The sequence below is a fragment of the Acipenser ruthenus genome, chromosome 32 (assembly GCF_902713425.1).
Source record: "Acipenser ruthenus chromosome 32, fAciRut3.2 maternal haplotype, whole genome shotgun sequence".
NCBI classification, from domain to species: domain Eukaryota; kingdom Metazoa; phylum Chordata; class Actinopteri; order Acipenseriformes; family Acipenseridae; genus Acipenser; species Acipenser ruthenus.
The window spans coordinates 8,829,989-8,849,363 of NC_081220.1; the positions used below are offsets into that span (position 1 = coordinate 8,829,989).

General features: G+C 39.6%; 18 non-coding genes across 18 annotated transcripts; 13 read left to right on the forward strand and 5 right to left on the reverse strand.

Annotated features, from left to right (window-relative positions):
* The first annotated feature begins 1,248 nt into the window (after window positions 1–1,248).
* On the forward strand, window positions 1,249–1,321 carry trnaf-gaa (transfer RNA phenylalanine (anticodon GAA)). The gene has a single exon. It is a non-coding gene; the product is annotated as a tRNA-Phe (tRNA).
* Window positions 1,322–1,452: 131 nt separating this feature from the next.
* trnan-guu (transfer RNA asparagine (anticodon GUU)) lies at window positions 1,453–1,526 on the reverse strand. The gene has a single exon. It is a non-coding gene; the product is annotated as a tRNA-Asn (tRNA).
* A 2,452-nt stretch (window positions 1,527–3,978) lies between these two features.
* On the forward strand, window positions 3,979–4,193 carry LOC131703456 (small nucleolar RNA U3). The gene has a single exon (XR_009309912.1). It is a non-coding gene; the product is annotated as a small nucleolar RNA U3 (small nucleolar RNA).
* Window positions 4,194–4,872: 679 nt separating this feature from the next.
* On the forward strand, window positions 4,873–4,954 carry trnal-cag (transfer RNA leucine (anticodon CAG)). The gene has a single exon. It is a non-coding gene; the product is annotated as a tRNA-Leu (tRNA).
* A 298-nt stretch (window positions 4,955–5,252) lies between these two features.
* Window positions 5,253–5,326, forward strand: trnai-aau (transfer RNA isoleucine (anticodon AAU)). The gene has a single exon. It is a non-coding gene; the product is annotated as a tRNA-Ile (tRNA).
* A 170-nt stretch (window positions 5,327–5,496) lies between these two features.
* trnas-aga (transfer RNA serine (anticodon AGA)) lies at window positions 5,497–5,578 on the reverse strand. Its single transcript has one exon. It is a non-coding gene; the product is annotated as a tRNA-Ser (tRNA).
* Window positions 5,579–7,137: 1,559 nt separating this feature from the next.
* Window positions 7,138–7,360, forward strand: LOC131703335 (small nucleolar RNA U3). Its single transcript, XR_009309800.1, has one exon. It is a non-coding gene; the product is annotated as a small nucleolar RNA U3 (small nucleolar RNA).
* A 681-nt stretch (window positions 7,361–8,041) lies between these two features.
* trnal-cag (transfer RNA leucine (anticodon CAG)) lies at window positions 8,042–8,123 on the forward strand. Its single transcript has one exon. It is a non-coding gene; the product is annotated as a tRNA-Leu (tRNA).
* A 298-nt stretch (window positions 8,124–8,421) lies between these two features.
* On the forward strand, window positions 8,422–8,495 carry trnai-aau (transfer RNA isoleucine (anticodon AAU)). The gene has a single exon. It is a non-coding gene; the product is annotated as a tRNA-Ile (tRNA).
* Window positions 8,496–8,665: 170 nt separating this feature from the next.
* Window positions 8,666–8,747, reverse strand: trnas-aga (transfer RNA serine (anticodon AGA)). The gene has a single exon. It is a non-coding gene; the product is annotated as a tRNA-Ser (tRNA).
* Window positions 8,748–10,306: 1,559 nt separating this feature from the next.
* LOC131703327 (small nucleolar RNA U3) lies at window positions 10,307–10,528 on the forward strand. Its single transcript, XR_009309792.1, has one exon. It is a non-coding gene; the product is annotated as a small nucleolar RNA U3 (small nucleolar RNA).
* Window positions 10,529–11,209: 681 nt separating this feature from the next.
* trnal-cag (transfer RNA leucine (anticodon CAG)) lies at window positions 11,210–11,291 on the forward strand. Its single transcript has one exon. It is a non-coding gene; the product is annotated as a tRNA-Leu (tRNA).
* Window positions 11,292–11,589: 298 nt separating this feature from the next.
* On the forward strand, window positions 11,590–11,663 carry trnai-aau (transfer RNA isoleucine (anticodon AAU)). Its single transcript has one exon. It is a non-coding gene; the product is annotated as a tRNA-Ile (tRNA).
* Window positions 11,664–11,833: 170 nt separating this feature from the next.
* Window positions 11,834–11,915, reverse strand: trnas-aga (transfer RNA serine (anticodon AGA)). The gene has a single exon. It is a non-coding gene; the product is annotated as a tRNA-Ser (tRNA).
* A 1,557-nt stretch (window positions 11,916–13,472) lies between these two features.
* On the forward strand, window positions 13,473–13,695 carry LOC131703336 (small nucleolar RNA U3). Its single transcript, XR_009309801.1, has one exon. It is a non-coding gene; the product is annotated as a small nucleolar RNA U3 (small nucleolar RNA).
* A 681-nt stretch (window positions 13,696–14,376) lies between these two features.
* Window positions 14,377–14,458, forward strand: trnal-cag (transfer RNA leucine (anticodon CAG)). The gene has a single exon. It is a non-coding gene; the product is annotated as a tRNA-Leu (tRNA).
* Window positions 14,459–14,756: 298 nt separating this feature from the next.
* On the forward strand, window positions 14,757–14,830 carry trnas-acu (transfer RNA serine (anticodon ACU)). Its single transcript has one exon. It is a non-coding gene; the product is annotated as a tRNA-Ser (tRNA).
* Window positions 14,831–15,000: 170 nt separating this feature from the next.
* Window positions 15,001–15,082, reverse strand: trnas-aga (transfer RNA serine (anticodon AGA)). Its single transcript has one exon. It is a non-coding gene; the product is annotated as a tRNA-Ser (tRNA).
* Window positions 15,083–19,375: the final 4,293 nt, after the last annotated feature.

The window sequence follows — 19,375 nt, forward strand, 5'->3', positions numbered from 1 at the left end:
ACTGTATACAGTATTGCAACAAAATTACTTTTTGGTCGTTGTCATATAGCAATTGCTATTGTAAAATGCGTGCATCGTTTATAGTTATAACGATATTGAAATAAATAGTCTTACTTTTGTGGGTTGGCTTCAAACCGTTTCTGTTTTAACACTTGTCATTACATCATTCATGGAGCAACAGTTGGTATGTGCGTAATAAACCCGATCGGGCCTTGATATGACAACCCTAGGCTGTGCTGAAATAAATAATGCGGTTTTCTGCTGTAATGAACGCAGTTTGTCAGGATGGTCGAGTGGTCTACGGCGCTAGACTTAAGGACTCTGTCTTTTCAAAGAATTCTGTGTTCTGGTCTCCAAGTGGAGGTGTCGGTTCAAATCCTCCTCTGACAGTTAAATTCTATTTATTCTTAAAAGGAATAAATGTGTTCATTTTACTATAAAAGATTGTTTCAAGGAAATCAACAGCTGATACCAAACTCTTGTCAGAACGCAATACCATTTTAATTTCCATTTTAATTCAGACTAAAATAGCGTTCCTAACACAGATTGCATTTGGTTGTAAACAGACTACTCGTTGAAGTCAATGAAAAATATTTTGTCCAAACATGTATTTAACTTGTCTTAATATTAAAAATAATATATTAAATTGAATAACATCTCCGTCGGCCACTGGATCGAGGTCTCAGGCTGGGATGCGGACCTTTGAGAACAGTATAAACGATCTATTAGTGGAAGAAGCTTACATCAGAAATGCCCTCGTTTAACATGCTAGGATGATCGACATCGGCATTCTCCAATTGCTGTTTACATGTTATAACACGTTATGAGTACGAATACAAAGTTGGACACTTTCCTTGTAAGTGGGGGTAGGCACAGTTAATTTTCAGATGTAATGTCTTTATTTAAGCTCAATCTAGTCCTGCGTAATGCAAATCACATTACTATATTTTTATATTAGTCAAGGCCTATGTAAAGTGTTCTTAAATTGTTTTAACATTAGCATTGATCAATTTGATGATCCGCTTTCTTTTCTCCCAATACGGTATGCAAAGTATGCAACTTTTCTGCCCACATTGATCATAGGCAGTTTTATCCCCCCGTTTCGGCTGAAAACCGCATCTGGGTGAAAACTTAAGTGTTTCGAAACGCATTTGTAAAGGCATCGGATTCTATTGTGTTGCCGAGCTGTTGATCGTTTCTCATAATACACAGGTTTACTGGGGTGACAAAAAACGCAAGTCTTGTCAAGCCGAAATAGCTCAGTTGGGAGAGCGTTAGACTGAAGATCTAAAGGTCCCTGGTTCGATCCCGGGTATCGGCAAATAGCAAGACTATTTTTGTTTTGTATTATTTTGAACTGAAAAATAGAGCGGTTTTTTTTCTGTTTAATTGGAAGAAATAACAACGTATCAGAGTGCCATTTTCTAATGTGAATAAGAAATGCAAAAACATCGTCCCTGGGTGGGCTTGAACCACCAACCTTTCGGTTAACAGCCGAACGCGCTAACCAATTGCGCCACAGAGACCAATCGGCTCAACCGAACCTGAGACCACATCTAAGAAGAAAGCAACACGGCAGAAAAGTCTGTAATCACAATTAAATGTATGCAACCCAATGCAAGCAAACTTCAAGCCTTTTATATTTATTCCCATGTATGTAGTCTGCCATTTGCGAATTCAATAAATAAATAAATTAACTAAATAGCACATTTTTCGACGAGAGGTATGTTTTCAGTTTCTTCAAAAAGTAGTCTCAGCTCGTTGATTCAGTCGCTTTAAAATCCACCTCTGTTCCGATGCATCAGCGCTGTGTGCTGTGGCTTGAGCTTGTTTGACCAAGCAGAAAATGCAAAAATGCTAAAATCTGTTATTGCATCACATGACAGACTTAAGGTATACTTCAACGTCTTGGCTGTCTCAAGTTAGTTGGTATTGTTAAAGTAACACCTCGTTGTTGCCCAGTCATTGTATCATATTAATGAAGTAGAGCTTGCCACTTCTCAGCACCGAGCTGACAATGAGTGTTGTTTTCGGGCACCTGCTGGCTGCTAGTGATGACCACTCCAATCTTCAGTCAGGGGGTTGTTGAAGGAAGGGGACACATTTTGAGTGTGCATCTCATACTGGTTTAAATCAATAAGCAAATTTCAAATTGATCATTGATAATGTTGAAACTATTTAAGAACTCTTTCAATAGGACTTGACTAATATAAAAAATATAGTAATGTGATTTGCACTACGCAGGACTTGATTGTGCTTAAATAAAGACATTACATCTGAAAATAACTTGTGCTTACCCCCACTTACAAGGAAAGGGTCAAACTTTGTATTCGTTCACATAACGTGTTAGAAAATGTAAACAGCAGTTGGAGAATGCCGAAGTCGATCATCCTAGCATGTTTAACGAGAGCATTTCTCATGTAAGCTACTTCCAGTCATAGATCGTTTATACTGTTCTCAATGGTCCGTATCCCAGCCTGAGACCACGATCCAGTGGCCGACGGAGATGTTTTTCAAAGTAATATATTATTTGGAATATTAAAACAATCAAGTTAAATACATGTTTGGACACACAGTATTTTTCAGTGACTTCAACAAGTAGTCTGTTTACAACAAAAATACAATCTGTGTTAGGAACGCTATTTTAGTCCGATTTAAAAAAGAAATTAAAATGGTATTGAGTGCTGACAAGAGTTTGGTATCAGCTGTTGATTTCATTGAAACAATCTTTATAGTAAAATCAACAAATTTATTCCTCTGGTCGTGTATTGTCTCGCTGACTGCTATCCATCTGGAAGTCACCTAAAGGATAAGGCACTGGCCTCCTTAACCAGGGATTATGGTTTCGTCAGTTTTATTTAAAACAGTGTGTGTGTATTTGTTCTTGGTCTGTGATATATGTGGTCTGTGTTTATAGATCTTGGCACGTTGCACCAAGTAGTCGTGGCCAAGTGGTTAAGGTGATGGGCTTGAACTCTGTTGGTGTTGTGTCCCTTTTTATGTCTTCGTTGTTAATTCTTAAATGCCTGTTCATCTTAAAGGTATCAATTATTACTTGCTGTACATTAAATTCTTCCAAACTAGTATTTGCAAACACATCACAAAATTAAATGGTGTGGAATAGAAACAAAGGCTTTGACGTCGACGTGATTGGAACACGCAACCTTCTGATCTGGAGTCAGACGCGCTACCGTTGCGCCACGAATTCCTGCCGTAGTGTATGCTTGTTATGCAATGCTAGAGTGCACAGCAAGCATGCCAAACGCATGCTAATTCCAATGCTGATACTAGGAAAACACTCGGTATCACCAGGGTCAAGGGAAACAGCCGACTCAATATTTGTTCGTAGTCAGCAGGGCTATGAAGTTGTCAGAAGTGTGTTTGTCTCAGCTTAAAAGTAAAGAAAACATAAAACAATGCAATTTGCTTTTATGATGTTTATTATTTGAAACGTGGGCATAAACACAGTTGTACTGGCTGGGAATCGTCTCGGGTCAATTACTTGGAAAGCAGCTATGCTGACCAATATATCACCAACGAGGGAAAGCTGGCAGTACTGAGTGACACAGATGACGGATTTTCTCAGCGCGTCTCCTCTGAATGCGCTCTGGCACAAAGGGGCTTTGATCATCTAATGACATGAAATACATGAAAGTCACCGCAAGCCTGCACCTCACCACATCCTTCACACTGTTAAACTGCCTCATTATGACCAGGCCTCTAATTATGCCTTTCCAATACTTTGAATGTGTTATTGTTCAGTTTAACATGAGAACAACTTGGTAGAACAATCATAATGTCCGCAGGACTTATTTTCCTCGGGTTTCCTTGGCTAATAACGCCAAGGTCGCGGGTTCGATCCCCGTACGGGCCACGGCTTTTCTTCTTTAAAGAAACCACAGCATTTGTAATGGTGCCAAAATGAACATTCTTTAACAAAATGAACTGAAGCAATATGAAGTACAACCAGTAATATTTCAGACTTTTTTTTAATAAACTTTATATATAATGCTAGCGAAATGCGTTTTTAAAGTGTTTGGACTCGCTATCCACGAGGAAGAGTGAGAGTGTTCGTTTTTTAGCGTGAAGGAGACAGCGAGTGTTTGTTTTTTTTTGGCCAACTGCTCCCTGTTATTGATGACCGCTCCAGTGTTCCTTAGGGGGCTGGAGGAAGCGGACACGTTCTGAGTGGGTATCTTACCAAAAGGTACGCAAGACGAACTACAGTTGCAAAGCACTGCTGCTTTTTCGATGATTGATTAAAACTATCAATCTGACTGAAAACACGGATCACATTAATTGTGATCGGTTTTATACCAATAGGCTTACATGACAGGTATTGTGTATAGGCAATGTCATATACATAGAAATGAACACGGACAGTGTTTTTTTAAGGGCTGACTCATTTTAATATTCGAGAGATCTAGGTGTACTAGACAAATATACTGGATTTTTTCCATGTCATAATTGTGCCGCCTGTGATAATGCGTTTGAAACTAGAGATAATGTGAGATAATGTCTGTTACTGGCGGATAGTTTACAAATGTACTCAATTATGTTACAACTTTTGTGTCTACGAAACATATCTGTAACATTTATGTAATGCCTGTGTGTTTTTTTTCATGAAGTTAATTTGCTAACAGACTGTTCTGATTTGTTTCAAACCGTGAAGCGATCGCTCTGTTTGCCGTATATTTTCTGTCTGTAAGAGGAGTGTCCTTGTGATCCCATATAGAATGCGACGAAACAGGTCACCCTCCTTAATATAAACAGATAAAGAATAAGTTCACACCCCACCAGGTGATTTACTGTAGCGTCAGACATTGGAGGTTCAGCAGTGTACTGCAGTGTTGTGCAAAGTCGTCAGTGTAAGTCAGGATGGCCGAGCGGTCTAAGGCGCTGCGTTCAGGTCGCAGTCTCTCTGGAGGCGTGGATTCGAATCCCACTTCTGACAAATCTGTTTGTTTATTTATTTCTTAAAACGTCCACCGAATGCTTGGTAATTTGATTTGTTTTTCTTGTTAGTATTCAAATCACAAGGTCGTTAAATGAGAGAAAGTCACCGCAAGCCTGCACCTCACCACATCCTTCACACTGTTAAACTGCCTCATTATGACGAGGCCTCTAATTATGCCTTTCCAATACTTTGAATGTGTTATTGTTCAGTTTAACATGAGAACATCTTGGTAGAACAATCATAATGTCCGCAGGACTTATTTTCCTCGGGTTCTAGTATCAAGTTTTGAGTGTGTGGCCGGTTAGCTCAGTTGGTTAGAGCGTGGTGCTAATAACGCCAAGGTCGCGGGTTCGATCCCCGTACGGGCCACGGCTTTTCTTCTTTAAAGAAACCACAGCATTTGTAATGGTGCCAAAATGAACATTCTTTAACAAAATGAACCGAAGCGATATGAAGTACAACCAGTAATATTTCAGACTTCCTGAGCTTTAAACATGTATTAACAATGAGCACATACAATCAATTAAAAACAAAGCTTACGTAGTCGGCAGGATTCGAACCTGCGCGGGGAAACCCCAATGGATTTCTAGTCCATCGCCTTAACCACTCGGCCACGACTACATGCTCGCACAATTATTTGTGAAATATCCAAAAGAAGTAAACGAAACCCGTAGTAATGCTGTAGAGGGCAGTATAGGCTAACTAATGAACCAAGTCAAATGTCTTTGTTGAAACTGTCAGATTTGTACAATGCAAGCACACGTGGGAAATGTAAATAAAATATAATTTTTGTTAACGTTCATAATAATGAATACATCTTTATTTCAAAATACGTAGCTATTTAACTGATCTTTTCAAGAAACACCCCCATCCACAAAAACAAAGTAGTTATTTAATTGAACTGAAAAATTGACTTGCTTCATGGCTGTTGCCAGAGCACTCGAGCACGTTCTGGCTAGCGTGAGCGGACTTAGCAGATAACAAGATCTACAAAGTATTTCATGCTAATAAAACATACCATAATTATGTTCGTTTTTATTATACACATGGCAACTTACAGAGACTAGGGTGTGTGAACTATGCATCAGCTGTAGAGTCACTTACATTTACATCTCACCCGAAAAACGGAGCACAAGGAGGTTAAGTGACTTGCTCAGGGTCACACAATGAGTCAGTGGCTGAGGTGGGATTTGTACCGGGGGACCTCCTGGTTAAAAGCCCTTTATCTTTAACCACTAAACGTTTGTTGAGACAGTTCAAGCCCTGTAGCAGTGTTTAACTATTTCCTGGATGTTTGCCTTTTGGTCTACTCTGGAAAAAGTAATAATAATAATAAAAAGTAGGCAAAACCATTTTTTGAGAAACCACATTTGGGAGAAAAACTAACAGTTTGGAAACACATTTGCAAAGGCATTGGATTCTATTGTGGTGTTTCCGAACTGTTGAACGTTTCTCATTACATGCAGGTTTACTGGCTTGACAAAAAGGCGATTGACGAAAAGAATGCGGCCTGGATAGCAAAATCGCGTCAAGCTGAAATAGCTCAGTTGGGAGAGCGTTAGACTGTAACGGTCCCTGCTTCGATCCCGGGTTTTTGCAAACAGCACGACTAGGGCTATTTTTTCTTAATTAATTTTTTGAATTAAAAAAACAGCACATTTTTTTCTTCAGTGTAATTGGAGGAAATAAAAACGTATTATAGTGCCATTTTCTAATGCGATAAAGAAATGCAAAAAGCATCATCTCTGCGTGGGCTTGAAACACCAAAATTTCGATTAACAGCCCAACGTGCTAACCGATTATGGTGTTTTATTACATAACACCTTGGGAGTCTCAACAGAACAGTGTGTATGCATAGAGCTAAAATGGAAACCAAATATATACGATTCAAATGGGAATCGTATTCAGATTTTAAGCACAAATTTGATAGACTTCACAGTGCAAAGGAGGAAGGCAGACAATGCAAATGAGGCAACTGGCTCCTACTTTTTAAATCATACGAGAAACTTGAACCCAATTTAGCTTTTAACCGCCTGCAGTTTGGAATGAGTTTGAAATGTTGTTGTAACACCTCACTGGGCAACAGCAATTGCATTATATGAAAGCTCCTGTCTATTTGTCAGCGGCACAGCTACCGGTGCCACTCAGAGTTGGAGGGAGACGGTCGGCCACTTGCCCATAAAACAATACTTTCCGGGATCATTTCTATAGTGATTTGCCAGCGAAATGCGTTTATAAAGTGTTTGGACTCGCTATCCACGAGGAAGAGTGAGAGTGTTCGTTTTTGAGCGTGAAGGAGACAGCGAGTGTTTGTTTTTTTTTTTTGGCCAACTGCTCCCTGTTATTGATGACCGCTCCAGTGTTCCTTAGGGGGCTGGAGGAAGCAGACACGTTCTGAGTGGGTATCTTGCCTAAAGGTACGCAAGACGAACTACAGTTGCAAAGCACTGCTGCTTTTTCGATGATTGATTAAAACTATCAATCTGACTGAAAACACGGATCACATTAATTGTGATCGGTTTGATACCAATAGGCTTACATGACAGGTATTGTGTATAGACAATGTCATATACATAGAAATGAACACGGACAGTGTTTTTTTAAGGGCTGACTCATTTTAATGTTCGAGAGATCTAGGTGTACTGGACAAATATACTGGATTTTTTCCATGTCGTAATTGTGCCGCCTGTGATAATGCGTTTGAAACTAGAGATAATGTGAGATAATGTCTTTTACTGGCGGATAGTTTACAAATGTACTCAATTATGTTACAACTTTTGTGTCTACGAAACATATCTGTAACATTTATGTAATGCCTGTGTGTTTTTTTTTCATGAAGTTAATTTGCTAACAGACTGTTCTGATTTGTTTCTAACCGTGAAGCGATCGCTCTGTTTGCCGTATATTTTCTGTCTGTAAGAGGAGTGTCCTTGTGATCCCATATAGAATGCGACGAAACAGGTCGCCCTCCTTAATATAAACAGATAAAGAATAAGTTCACACACACCCCAGGTGATTTACTGTAGCGTCAGACATTGGAGATTCAGCAGTGTACTGCAGTGTTGTGCAAAGTCGTCAGTGTAAGTCAGGATGGCCGAGCGGTCTAAGGCGCTGCGTTCAGGTCGCAGTCTCTCTGGAGGCGTGGGTTCGAATCCCACTTCTGACAAATCTGTTTGTTTATTTATTTCTTAAAACGTCCACCGAATGCTTGGTAATTTGATTTGTTTTTCTTGTTAGTATTCAAATCACAAGGTCGTTAAATGAGAGAAAGTCACCGCAAGCCTGCACCTCACCACATCCTTCACACTGTTAAACTGCCTCATTATGACGAGGCCTCTAATTATGCCTTTCCAATACTTTGAATGTGTTATTGTTCAGTTTAACATGAGAACATCTTGGTAGAACAATCATAATGTCCGCAGGACTTATTTTCCTCGGGTTCTAGTATCAAGTTTTGAGTGTGTGGCCGGTTAGCTCAGTTGGTTAGAGCGTGGTGCTAATAACGCCAAGGTCGCGGGTTCGATCCCCGTACGGGCCACGGCTTTTCTTCTTTAAAGAAACCACAGCATTTGTAATGGTGCCAAAATGAACATTCTTTAACAAAATGAACCGAAGCGATATGAAGTACAACCAGTAATATTTCAGACTTCCTGAGCTTTAAACATGTATTAACAATGAGCACATACAATCAATTAAAAACAAAGCTTACGTAGTGGGCAGGATTCGAACCTGCGCGGGGAAACCCCAATGGATTTCTAGTCCATCGCCTTAACCACTCGGCCACGACTACATGCTCGCACAATTATTTGTGAAATATCCAAAAGAAGTAAACGAAACCCGTAGTAATGCTGTAGAGGGCAGTATAGGCTAACTAATGAACCAAGTCAAATGTCTTTGTTGAAACTGTCAGATTTGTACAATGCAAGCACACGTGGGAAATGTAAATAAAATATAATTTTTGTTAACGTTCATAATAATGAATACATCTTTATTTCAAAATACGTAGCTATTTAACTGATCTTTTCAAGAAACACCCCCATCCACAAAAACAAAGTAGTTATTTAATTGAACTGAAAAATTGACTTGCTTCATGGCTGTTGCCAGAGCACTCGAGCACGTTCTGGCTAGCGTGAGCGGACTTAGCAGATAACAAGATCTACAAAGTATTTCATGCTAATAAAACATACCATAATTATGTTCGTTTTTATTATACACATGGCAACTTACAGAGACTAGGGTGTGTGAACTATGCATCAGCTGTAGAGTCACTTACATTTACATCTCACCCGAAAAACGGAGCACAAGGAGGTTAAGTGACTTGCTCAGGGTCACACAATGAGTCAGTGGCTGAGGTGGGATTTGTACCGGGGGACCTCCTGGTTAAAAGCCCTTTATCTTTAACCACTAAACGTTTGTTGAGACAGTTCAAGCCCTGTAGCAGTGTTTAACTATTTCCTGGATGTTTGCCTTTTGGTCTACTCTGGAAAAAGTAATAATAATAATAAAAAGTAGGCAAAACCATTTTTTGAGAAACCACATTTGGGAGAAAAACTAACAGTTTGGAAACACATTTGCAAAGGCATTGGATTCTATTGTGGTGTTTCCGAACTGTTGAACGTTTCTCATTACATGCAGGTTTACTGGCTTGACAAAAAGGCGATTGACGAAAAGAATGCGGCCTGGATAGCAAAATCGCGTCAAGCTGAAATAGCTCAGTTGGGAGAGCGTTAGACTGTAACGGTCCCTGCTTCGATCCCGGGTTTTTGCAAACAGCACGACTAGGGCTATTTTTTCTTAATTAATTTTTTGAATTAAAAAAACAGCACATTTTTTTCTTCAGTGTAATTGGAGGAAATAAAAACGTATTATAGTGCCATTTTCTAATGCGATAAAGAAATGCAAAAAGCATCATCTCTGCGTGGGCTTGAAACACCAAAATTTCGATTAACAGCCCAACGTGCTAACCGATTATGGTGTTTTATTACATAACACCTTGGGAGTCTCAACAGAACAGTGTGTATGCATAGAGCTAAAATGGAAACCAAATATATACGATTCAAATGGGAATCGTATTCAGATTTTAAGCACAAATTTGATAGACTTCACAGTGCAAAGGAGGAAGGCAGACAATGCAAATGAGGCAACTGGCTCCTACTTTTTAAATCATACGAGAAACTTGAACCCAATTTAGCTTTTAACCGCCTGCAGTTTGGAATGAGTTTGAAATGTTGTTGTAACACCTCACTGGGCAACAGCAATTGCATTATATGAAAGCTCCTGTCTATTTGTCAGCGGCACAGCTACCGGTGCCACTCAGAGTTGGAGGGAGACGGTCGGCCACTTGCCCATAAAACAATACTTTCCGGGATCATTTCTATAGTGATTTGCCAGCGAAATGCGTTTATAAAGTGTTTGGACTCGCTATCCACGAGGAAGAGTGAGAGTGTTCGTTTTTGAGCGTGAAGGAGACAGCGAGTGTTTGTTTTTTTTTTTGGCCAACTGCTCCCTGTTATTGATGACCGCTCCAGTGTTCCTTAGGGGGCTGGAGGAAGCAGACACGTTCTGAGTGGGTATCTTGCCTAAAGGTACGCAAGACGAACTACAGTTGCAAAGCACTGCTGCTTTTTCGATGATTGATTAAAACTATCAATCTGACTGAAAACACGGATCACATTAATTGTGATCGGTTTGATACCAATAGGCTTACATGACAGGTATTGTGTATAGACAATGTCATATACATAGAAATGAACACGGACAGTGTTTTTTTAAGGGCTGACTCATTTTAATGTTCGAGAGATCTAGGTGTACTGGACAAATATACTGGATTTTTTCCATGTCGTAATTGTGCCGCCTGTGATAATGCGTTTGAAACTAGAGATAATGTGAGATAATGTCTTTTACTGGCGGATAGTTTACAAATGTACTCAATTATGTTACAACTTTTGTGTCTACGAAACATATCTGTAACATTTATGTAATGCCTGTGTGTTTTTTTTTCATGAAGTTAATTTGCTAACAGACTGTTCTGATTTGTTTCTAACCGTGAAGCGATCGCTCTGTTTGCCGTATATTTTCTGTCTGTAAGAGGAGTGTCCTTGTGATCCCATATAGAATGCGACGAAACAGGTCGCCCTCCTTAATATAAACAGATAAAGAATAAGTTCACACACACCCCAGGTGATTTACTGTAGCGTCAGACATTGGAGATTCAGCAGTGTACTGCAGTGTTGTGCAAAGTCGTCAGTGTAAGTCAGGATGGCCGAGCGGTCTAAGGCGCTGCGTTCAGGTCGCAGTCTCTCTGGAGGAGTGGGTTCGAATCCCACTTCTGACAAATCTGTTTGTTTATTTATTTCTTAAAACGTCCACCGAATGCTTGGTAATTTGATTTGTTTTTCTTGTTAGTATTCAAATCACAAGGTCGTTAAATGAGAGAAAGTCACCGCAAGCCTGCACCTCACCACATCCTTCACACTGTTAAACTGCCTCATTATGACGAGGCCTCTAATTATGCCTTTCCAATACTTTGAATGTGTTATTGTTCAGTTTAACATGAGAACATCTTGGTAGAACAATCATAATGTCCGCAGGACTTATTTTCCTCGGGTTCTAGTATCAAGTTTTGAGTGTGTGGCCGGTTAGCTCAGTTGGTTAGAGCGTGGTGCTAATAACGCCAAGGTCGCGGGTTCGATCCCCGTACGGGCCACGGCTTTTCTTCTTTAAAGAAACCACAGCATTTGTAATGGTGCCAAAATGAACATTCTTTAACAAAATGAACCGAAGCGATATGAAGTACAACCAGTAATATTTCAGACTTCCTGAGCTTTAAACATGTATTAACAATGAGCACATACAATCAATTAAAAACAAAGCTTACGTAGTCGGCAGGATTCGAACCTGCGCGGGGAAACCCCAATGGATTTCTAGTCCATCGCCTTAACCACTCGGCCACGACTACATGCTCGCACAATTATTTGTGAAATATCCAAAAGAAGTAAACGAAACCCGTAGTAATGCTGTAGAGGGCAGTATAGGCTAACTAATGAACCAAGTCAAATGTCTTTGTTGAAACTGTCAGATTTGTACAATGCAAGCACACGTGGGAAATGTAAATAAAATATAATTTTTGTTAACGTTCATAATAATGAATACATCTTTATTTCAAAATACGTAGCTATTTAACTGATCTTTTCAAGAAACACCCCCATCCACAAAAACAAAGTAGTTATTTAATTGAACTGAAAAATTGACTTGCTTCATGGCTGTTGCCAGAGCACTCGAGCACGTTCTGGCTAGCGTGAGCGGACTTAGCAGATAACAAGATCTACAAAGTATTTCATGCTAATAAAACATACCATAATTATGTTCGTTTTTATTATACACATGGCAACTTACAGAGACTAGGGTGTGTGAACTATGCATCAGCTGTAGAGTCACTTACATTTACATCTCACCCGAAAAACGGAGCACAAGGAGGTTAAGTGACTTGCTCAGGGTCACACAATGAGTCAGTGGCTGAGGTGGGATTTGTACCGGGGGACCTCCTGGTTAAAAGCCCTTTATCTTTAACCACTAAACGTTTGTTGAGACAGTTCAAGCCCTGTAGCAGTGTTTAACTATTTCCTGGATGTTTGCCTTTTGGTCTACTCTGGAAAAAGTAATAATAATAATAAAAAGTAGGCAAAACCATTTTTTGAGAAACCACATTTGGGAGAAAAACTAAGTTTGGAAACACATTTGCAAAGGCATTGGATTCTATTGTGGTGTTTCCGAACTGTTGAACGTTTCTCATTACATGCAGGTTTACTGGCTTGACAAAAAGGCGATTGACGAAAAGAATGCGGCCTGGATAGCAAAATCGCGTCAAGCTGAAATAGCTCAGTTGGGAGAGCGTTAGACTGTAACGGTCCCTGCTTCGATCCCGGGTTTTTGCAAACAGCACGACTAGGGCTATTTTTTCTTAATTAATTTTTTGAATTAAAAAAACAGCACATTTTTTTCTTCAGTGTAATTGGAGGAAATAAAAACGTATTATAGTGCCATTTTCTAATGCGATAAAGAAATGCAAAAAGCATCATCTCTGCGTGGGCTTGAAACACCAAAATTTCGATTAACAGCCCAACGTGCTAACCGATTATGGTGTTTTATTACATAACACCTTGGGAGTCTCAACAGAACAGTGTGTATGCATAGAGCTAAAATGGAAACCAAATATATACGATTCAAATGGGAATCGTATTCAGATTTTAAGCACAAATTTGATAGACTTCACAGTGCAAAGGAGGAAGGCAGACAATGCAAATGAGGCAACTGGCTCCTACTTTTTAAATCATACGAGAAACTTGAACCCAATTTAGCTTTTAACCGCCTGCAGTTTGGAATGAGTTTGAAATGTTGTTGTAACACCTCACTGGGCAACAGCAATTGCATTATATGAAAGCTCCTGTCTATTTGTCAGCGGCACAGCTACCGGTGCCACTCAGAGTTGGAGGGAGACGGTCGGCCACTTGCCCATAAAACAATACTTTCCGGGATCATTTCTATAGTGATTTGCCAGCGAAATGCGTTTATAAAGTGTTTGGACTCGCTATCCACGAGGAAGAGTGAGAGTGTTCGTTTTTGAGCGTGAAGGAGACAGCGAGTGTTTGTTTTTTTTTTTTGGCCAACTGCTCCCTGTTATTGATGACCGCTCCAGTGTTCCTTAGGGGGCTGGAGGAAGCAGACACGTTCTGAGTGGGTATCTTGCCTAAAGGTACGCAAGACGAACTACAGTTGCAAAGCACTGCTGCTTTTTCGATGATTGATTAAAACTATCAATCTGACTGAAAACACGGATCACATTAATTGTGATCGGTTTGATACCAATAGGCTTACATGACAGGTATTGTGTATAGACAATGTCATATACATAGAAATGAACACGGACAGTGTTTTTTTAAGGGCTGACTCATTTTAATGTTCGAGAGATCTAGGTGTACTGGACAAATATACTGGATTTTTTCCATGTCGTAATTGTGCCGCCTGTGATAATGCGTTTGAAACTAGAGATAATGTGAGATAATGTCTTTTACTGGCGGATAGTTTACAAATGTACTCAATTATGTTACAACTTTTGTGTCTACGAAACATATCTGTAACATTTATGTAATGCCTGTGTGTTTTTTTTTCATGAAGTTAATTTGCTAACAGACTGTTCTGATTTGTTTCTAACCGTGAAGCGATCGCTCTGTTTGCCGTATATTTTCTGTCTGTAAGAGGAGTGTCCTTGTGATCCCATATAGAATGCGACGAAACAGGTCGCCCTCCTTAATATAAACAGATAAAGAATAAGTTCACACACACCCCAGGTGATTTACTGTAGCGTCAGACATTGGAGAGTCAGCAGTGTACTGCAGTGTTGTGCAAAGTCGTCAGTGTAAGTCAGGATGGCCGAGCGGTCTAAGGCGCTGCGTTCAGGTCGCAGTCTCTCTGGAGGCGTGGGTTCGAATCCCACTTCTGACAAATCTGTTTGTTTATTTATTTCTTAAAACGTCCACCGAATGCTTGGTAATTTGATTTGTTTTTCTTGTTAGTATTCAAATCACAAGGTCGTTAAATGAGAGAAAGTCACCGCAAGCCTGCACCTCACCACATCCTTCACACTGTTAAACTGCCTCATTATGACGAGGCCTCTAATTATGCCTTTCCAATACTTTGAATGTGTTATTGTTCAGTTTAACATGAGAACATCTTGGTAGAACAATCATAATGTCCGCAGGACTTATTTTCCTCGGGTTCTAGTATCAAGTTTTGAGTGTGTGGCCGGTTAGCTCAGTTGGTTAGAGCGTGGTGCTACTAACGCCAAGGTCGCGGGTTCGATCCCCGTACGGGCCACGGCTTTTCTTCTTTAAAGAAACCACAGCATTTGTAATGGTGCCAAAATGAACATTCTTTAACAAAATGAACCGAAGCGATATGAAGTACAACCAGTAATATTTCAGACTTCCTGAGCTTTAAACATGTATTAACAATGAGCACATACAATCAATTAAAAACAAAGCTTACGTAGTCGGCAGGATTCGAACCTGCGCGGGGAAACCCCAATGGATTTCTAGTCCATCGCCTTAACCACTCGGCCACGACTACATGCTCGCACAATTATTTGTGAAATATCCAAAAGAAGTAAACGAAACCCGTAGTAATGCTGTAGAGGGCAGTATAGGCTAACTAATGAACCAAGTCAAATGTCTTTGTTGAAACTGTCAGATTTGTACAATGCAAGCACACGTGGGAAATGTAAATAAAATATAATTTTTGTTAACGTTCATAATAATGAATACATCTTTATTTCAAAATACGTAGCTATTTAACTGATCTTTTCAAGAAACACCCCCATCCACAAAAACAAAGTAGTTATTTAATTGAACTGAAAAATTGACTTGCTTCATGGCTGTTGCCAGAGCACTCGAGCACGTTCTGGCTAGCGTGAGCGGACTTAGCAGATAACAAGATCTACAAAGTATTTCATGCTAATAAAACATACCATAATTATGTTCGTTTTTATTATACACATGGCAACTTACAGAGACTAGGGTGTGTGAACTATGCATCAGCTGTAGAGTCACTTACATTTACATCTCACCCGAAAAACGGAGCACAAGGAGGTTAAGTGACTTGCTCAGGGTCACACAATGAGTCAGTGGCTGAGGTGGGATTTGTACCGGGGGACCTCCTGGTTAAAAGCCCTTTATCTTTAACCACTAAACGTTTGTTGAGACAGTTCAAGCCCTGTAGCAGTGTTTAACTATTTCCTGGATGTTTGCCTTTTGGTCTACTCTGGAAAAAGTAATAATAATAATAAAAAGTAGGCAAAACCATTTTTTGAGAAACCACATTTGGGAGAAAAACTAACAGTTTGGAAACACATTTGCAAAGGCATTGGATTCTATTGTGGTGTTTCCGAACTGTTGAACGTTTCTCATTACATGCAGGTTTACTGGCTTGACAAAAAGGCGATTGACGAAAAGAATGCGGCCTGGATAGCAAAATCGCGTCAAGCTGAAATAGCTCAGTTGGGAGAGCGTTAGACTGTAACGGTCCCTGCTTCGATCCCGGGTTGGGGGACTAGACATGGTCACAAAGTTGGTCCTGTTTCAACCATTTTTTCAGTTCTATTAAAAAAAAAAACTCTTGTAGTCTGATATACTTTTCATAAAGTCTGGTAGCGTATTCCAGAACATGGCACCCTTAATTGAGCAAGCTGTTTGTGCAAACGTAGTGTGATGTCAAGACACTACAGTCTCCTCTTGTGGTTGATCTTCTGGACAGACCAAAGGTAGATCATTAATGTAGAGACTAAATAACAAAGGCCCAAATATAGATCCCTGTGGGACCCCCATAGTACAGATCCTAAACGCTGATTCACTATTGCTTATTTTAACACTTTGTTTTCTATCTAACAAGTCAGACTCCATCCATTTCAGAGCCTGACCAGACAGGTTAAATTCAGACAACTTGTTAAACTCACAGGGCTATAAACACTCCCAGAGCACTGAAGCATGTGCTGCCAATGCAAAGTGTCTTTTCTTTGCAAATTGTCTTCCTTGGCACAGCAGCCACTTCTAGTCAAGCAGTGCTCTTAAGTGTAAACTCATTTTCAGATGATGCAGTTTGTTTGCAATTCAGAAAAAAACTGAAAAAAGTTGATCTTGCAAGCAAAACGAAAAAATAGAATATAGTTTTCTTTGTGTTGAGTTTGTACAAACACAGCTATTTCTCTCTCTTCTCCCTTCTCTCAAACCATTCATCTTAGCCACGGCTGTGATTATGTAGCTTTGTTACACAGTATAAATAATTATTAATTGTAAAATATTAAAATCAGAGCTGCAGGTTAACAGATCCATCATAAACTTTGTGAAATCAAATCAATTCAAGAAGCAAACATTTTGATTTTGCACATTACTAATGTTGAGTGAAAAGTTTCAAGTTTTTTTCCTGTGGACCTCCTGGACTGTCTCTGAGGACCCCAGGTTAAGAACCACTGCTCTGGATTAAAGAGCATCATTTTATTACGCTCTCTCTCCCTCTTGTGGTCACAGAGTGTAGTGCAGTTTGTGCTGTTTGGTGTTTTGACGAAACATTGACGAGAGTCCCTGCAATGGAGGAACTGTATGGGTGGTTTCATGGTGTAATGGCTAGCACTCTGAATCTAGCGAGCTGAGTTCAAATCTCGTGCATTTGTGTTTTATTTGTCTTACAAAAACACTTTATACACTGGTTTTGGTTTAAATAACGAATGCTTTAAACTGGTTTAGTGTCTTTCAAAGTAACTATTATTATTATTATTATTATTATTATTATTATTATTTTTATTATTATTATTATTTATTTCTTAGCAGACGCCCTTATCCAGGGCAACTTACAATCGTAAGCAAATACATTTCAAGTGTTGCAATACAAGTAATACAATAAGAGCAAGAAATACAATAACTTTTGTTCAAGTGTGACAAACCATAATTCTATAATACAGAAGATAATAGTGATAGTTACATCAGGATATGATTAAATAGTGATAGTTACATCAGGATATGATTAAATACAAAATACTACAGGTTAAACACTTGACAGATTACAGTATTCTGAAGTACAGGATTAAATGCAGATAAGAGCAAAATAAAGCACATTTAAATGAAGGGTGATAGTGTCCCAGGATACAAACAGAGGAGTTCTACAGGTGCTGTTTGAAGAGGTGAGTCTTAAGGAGGCGCCGGAATGTGGTCAGGGACTGGGCAGTCCTGACATCTGTAGGATACACTACTGATACTGCAGATTCCACCCTCGCCCCGCAGTGGAGGAGCGACCTTCCTATAGATGTCAGGACTGCCCAGTCCCTGACCACCTTCTGGCACCTCCTCAAGACACACCTCTTCAGACAGGACCTGTAAAACTCAGCTCTCCCCTTCTGGACAATATAGCACTCTGCCCTTAATGCACTTTAACTTGCACTTATCTGCTCCCGATTTTACTGTATTTAAACCTGTAGTATCGTATCTTATTTTTTTAAAAAATTAGAGAGTGTGTGTGTGTGAGAGAGAGAGAGAGAGAGAGAGAGAGAGAGAGAGAGAGAGAGAGAGAGAGAGAGAGGCAGAGAGAGAGAGGCGAAGAGAGAGAGGCGACCTGGGAAATGTTTGAGCTGATATATATATATATATATATTTTTTTTTTTTAGCAACCCAGCTAGCTAGCTAGCACAGGACGGCTAGTCGATTTGCTAGCGGAGCTTAGCATAGTTATAGCTGACTAGATCTCAAAAAGTGACTAACGTTACAAATATTGGTGTAGCCGTTTTATAAAAGCAATAAGTCACAGCCAAGGCGTTATTTCAAGCCTTTATAATTATTCCCAAATAACACAAACTCTTCCATTGTTAAAAAAAATATATATAAAAAATCTCCCTTTGTGCTTCTCGGAAGGCATACGATGGAGGGCGCAATGCAGTTTTTCAGCCTGGGGAATATTACAAATTAGGAGACTGTGCTTTAAAATACACATGTAGGGCGGGCGTCTCTGTTACAAAGAATTGTCACACTTTGTATTTATCTCCATAATGCGTTGGGACTAAATACGCAGATACATTAAAATTATTTGGAGAATGCAGGCATCGATCCCGCTACTTCTCGCATGCTAAGCGAGCGCTCTACCATTAGAGCTAATTCCCCTTGAGCTATGCCAGCGATTCTCATAGGCTACAACGCAACTTGATATGAGCAATTCAGATTGTCGGCAATGTAGTCTGCCAATTGCAAATTCAAAAAATAAATAAATTAACTAAATAGCAAATATTTTGACGAGAGGTATGTTTTCAATTTCTTCAAAAAGTAGTCTCAGCTCGTTGATTCAGTCGCTTTAAAATCCACCTCTGTGTCCCGATGCAGCAGCGCTGTATGCTGTGGCTCGAGCTTGTTTGACGAGGCAGACAATGCAAAAATGCCAATACTTGTTATTGCATCACATGGCAGAATTAAGGTATGCTTTAACGGCTTGGCTGTCTCAAGTTAGTTTGTATTGTTCAACAGACAGTCAGTATCTTAAAAACAAATAAGCGAAATACTCCGTGTCTGTCTGTACAAGTTTGAAATTTAAATGCGCCGCCCCTGCATGCTCTGCGACGCTCAGCCAATAGGCAGGGACGGGAAGTTGAAAATAATTGTGGGAAATTTTGGATCAGGTATAGAAGCAAAGGTATATTTCAAGGTCTTAAAACGACATTTCCCACAATTCCTTCAACAAGTAGTGACTTCAACAAGTAGTCTGTTTACAACAAAAATACAATCTGTGTTAGGAACGCTATTTTAGTCCGATTTAAAAAAGAAATTAAAATGGTATTGAGTGCTGACAAGAGTTTGGTATCAGCTGTTGATTTCATTGAAACAATCTTTA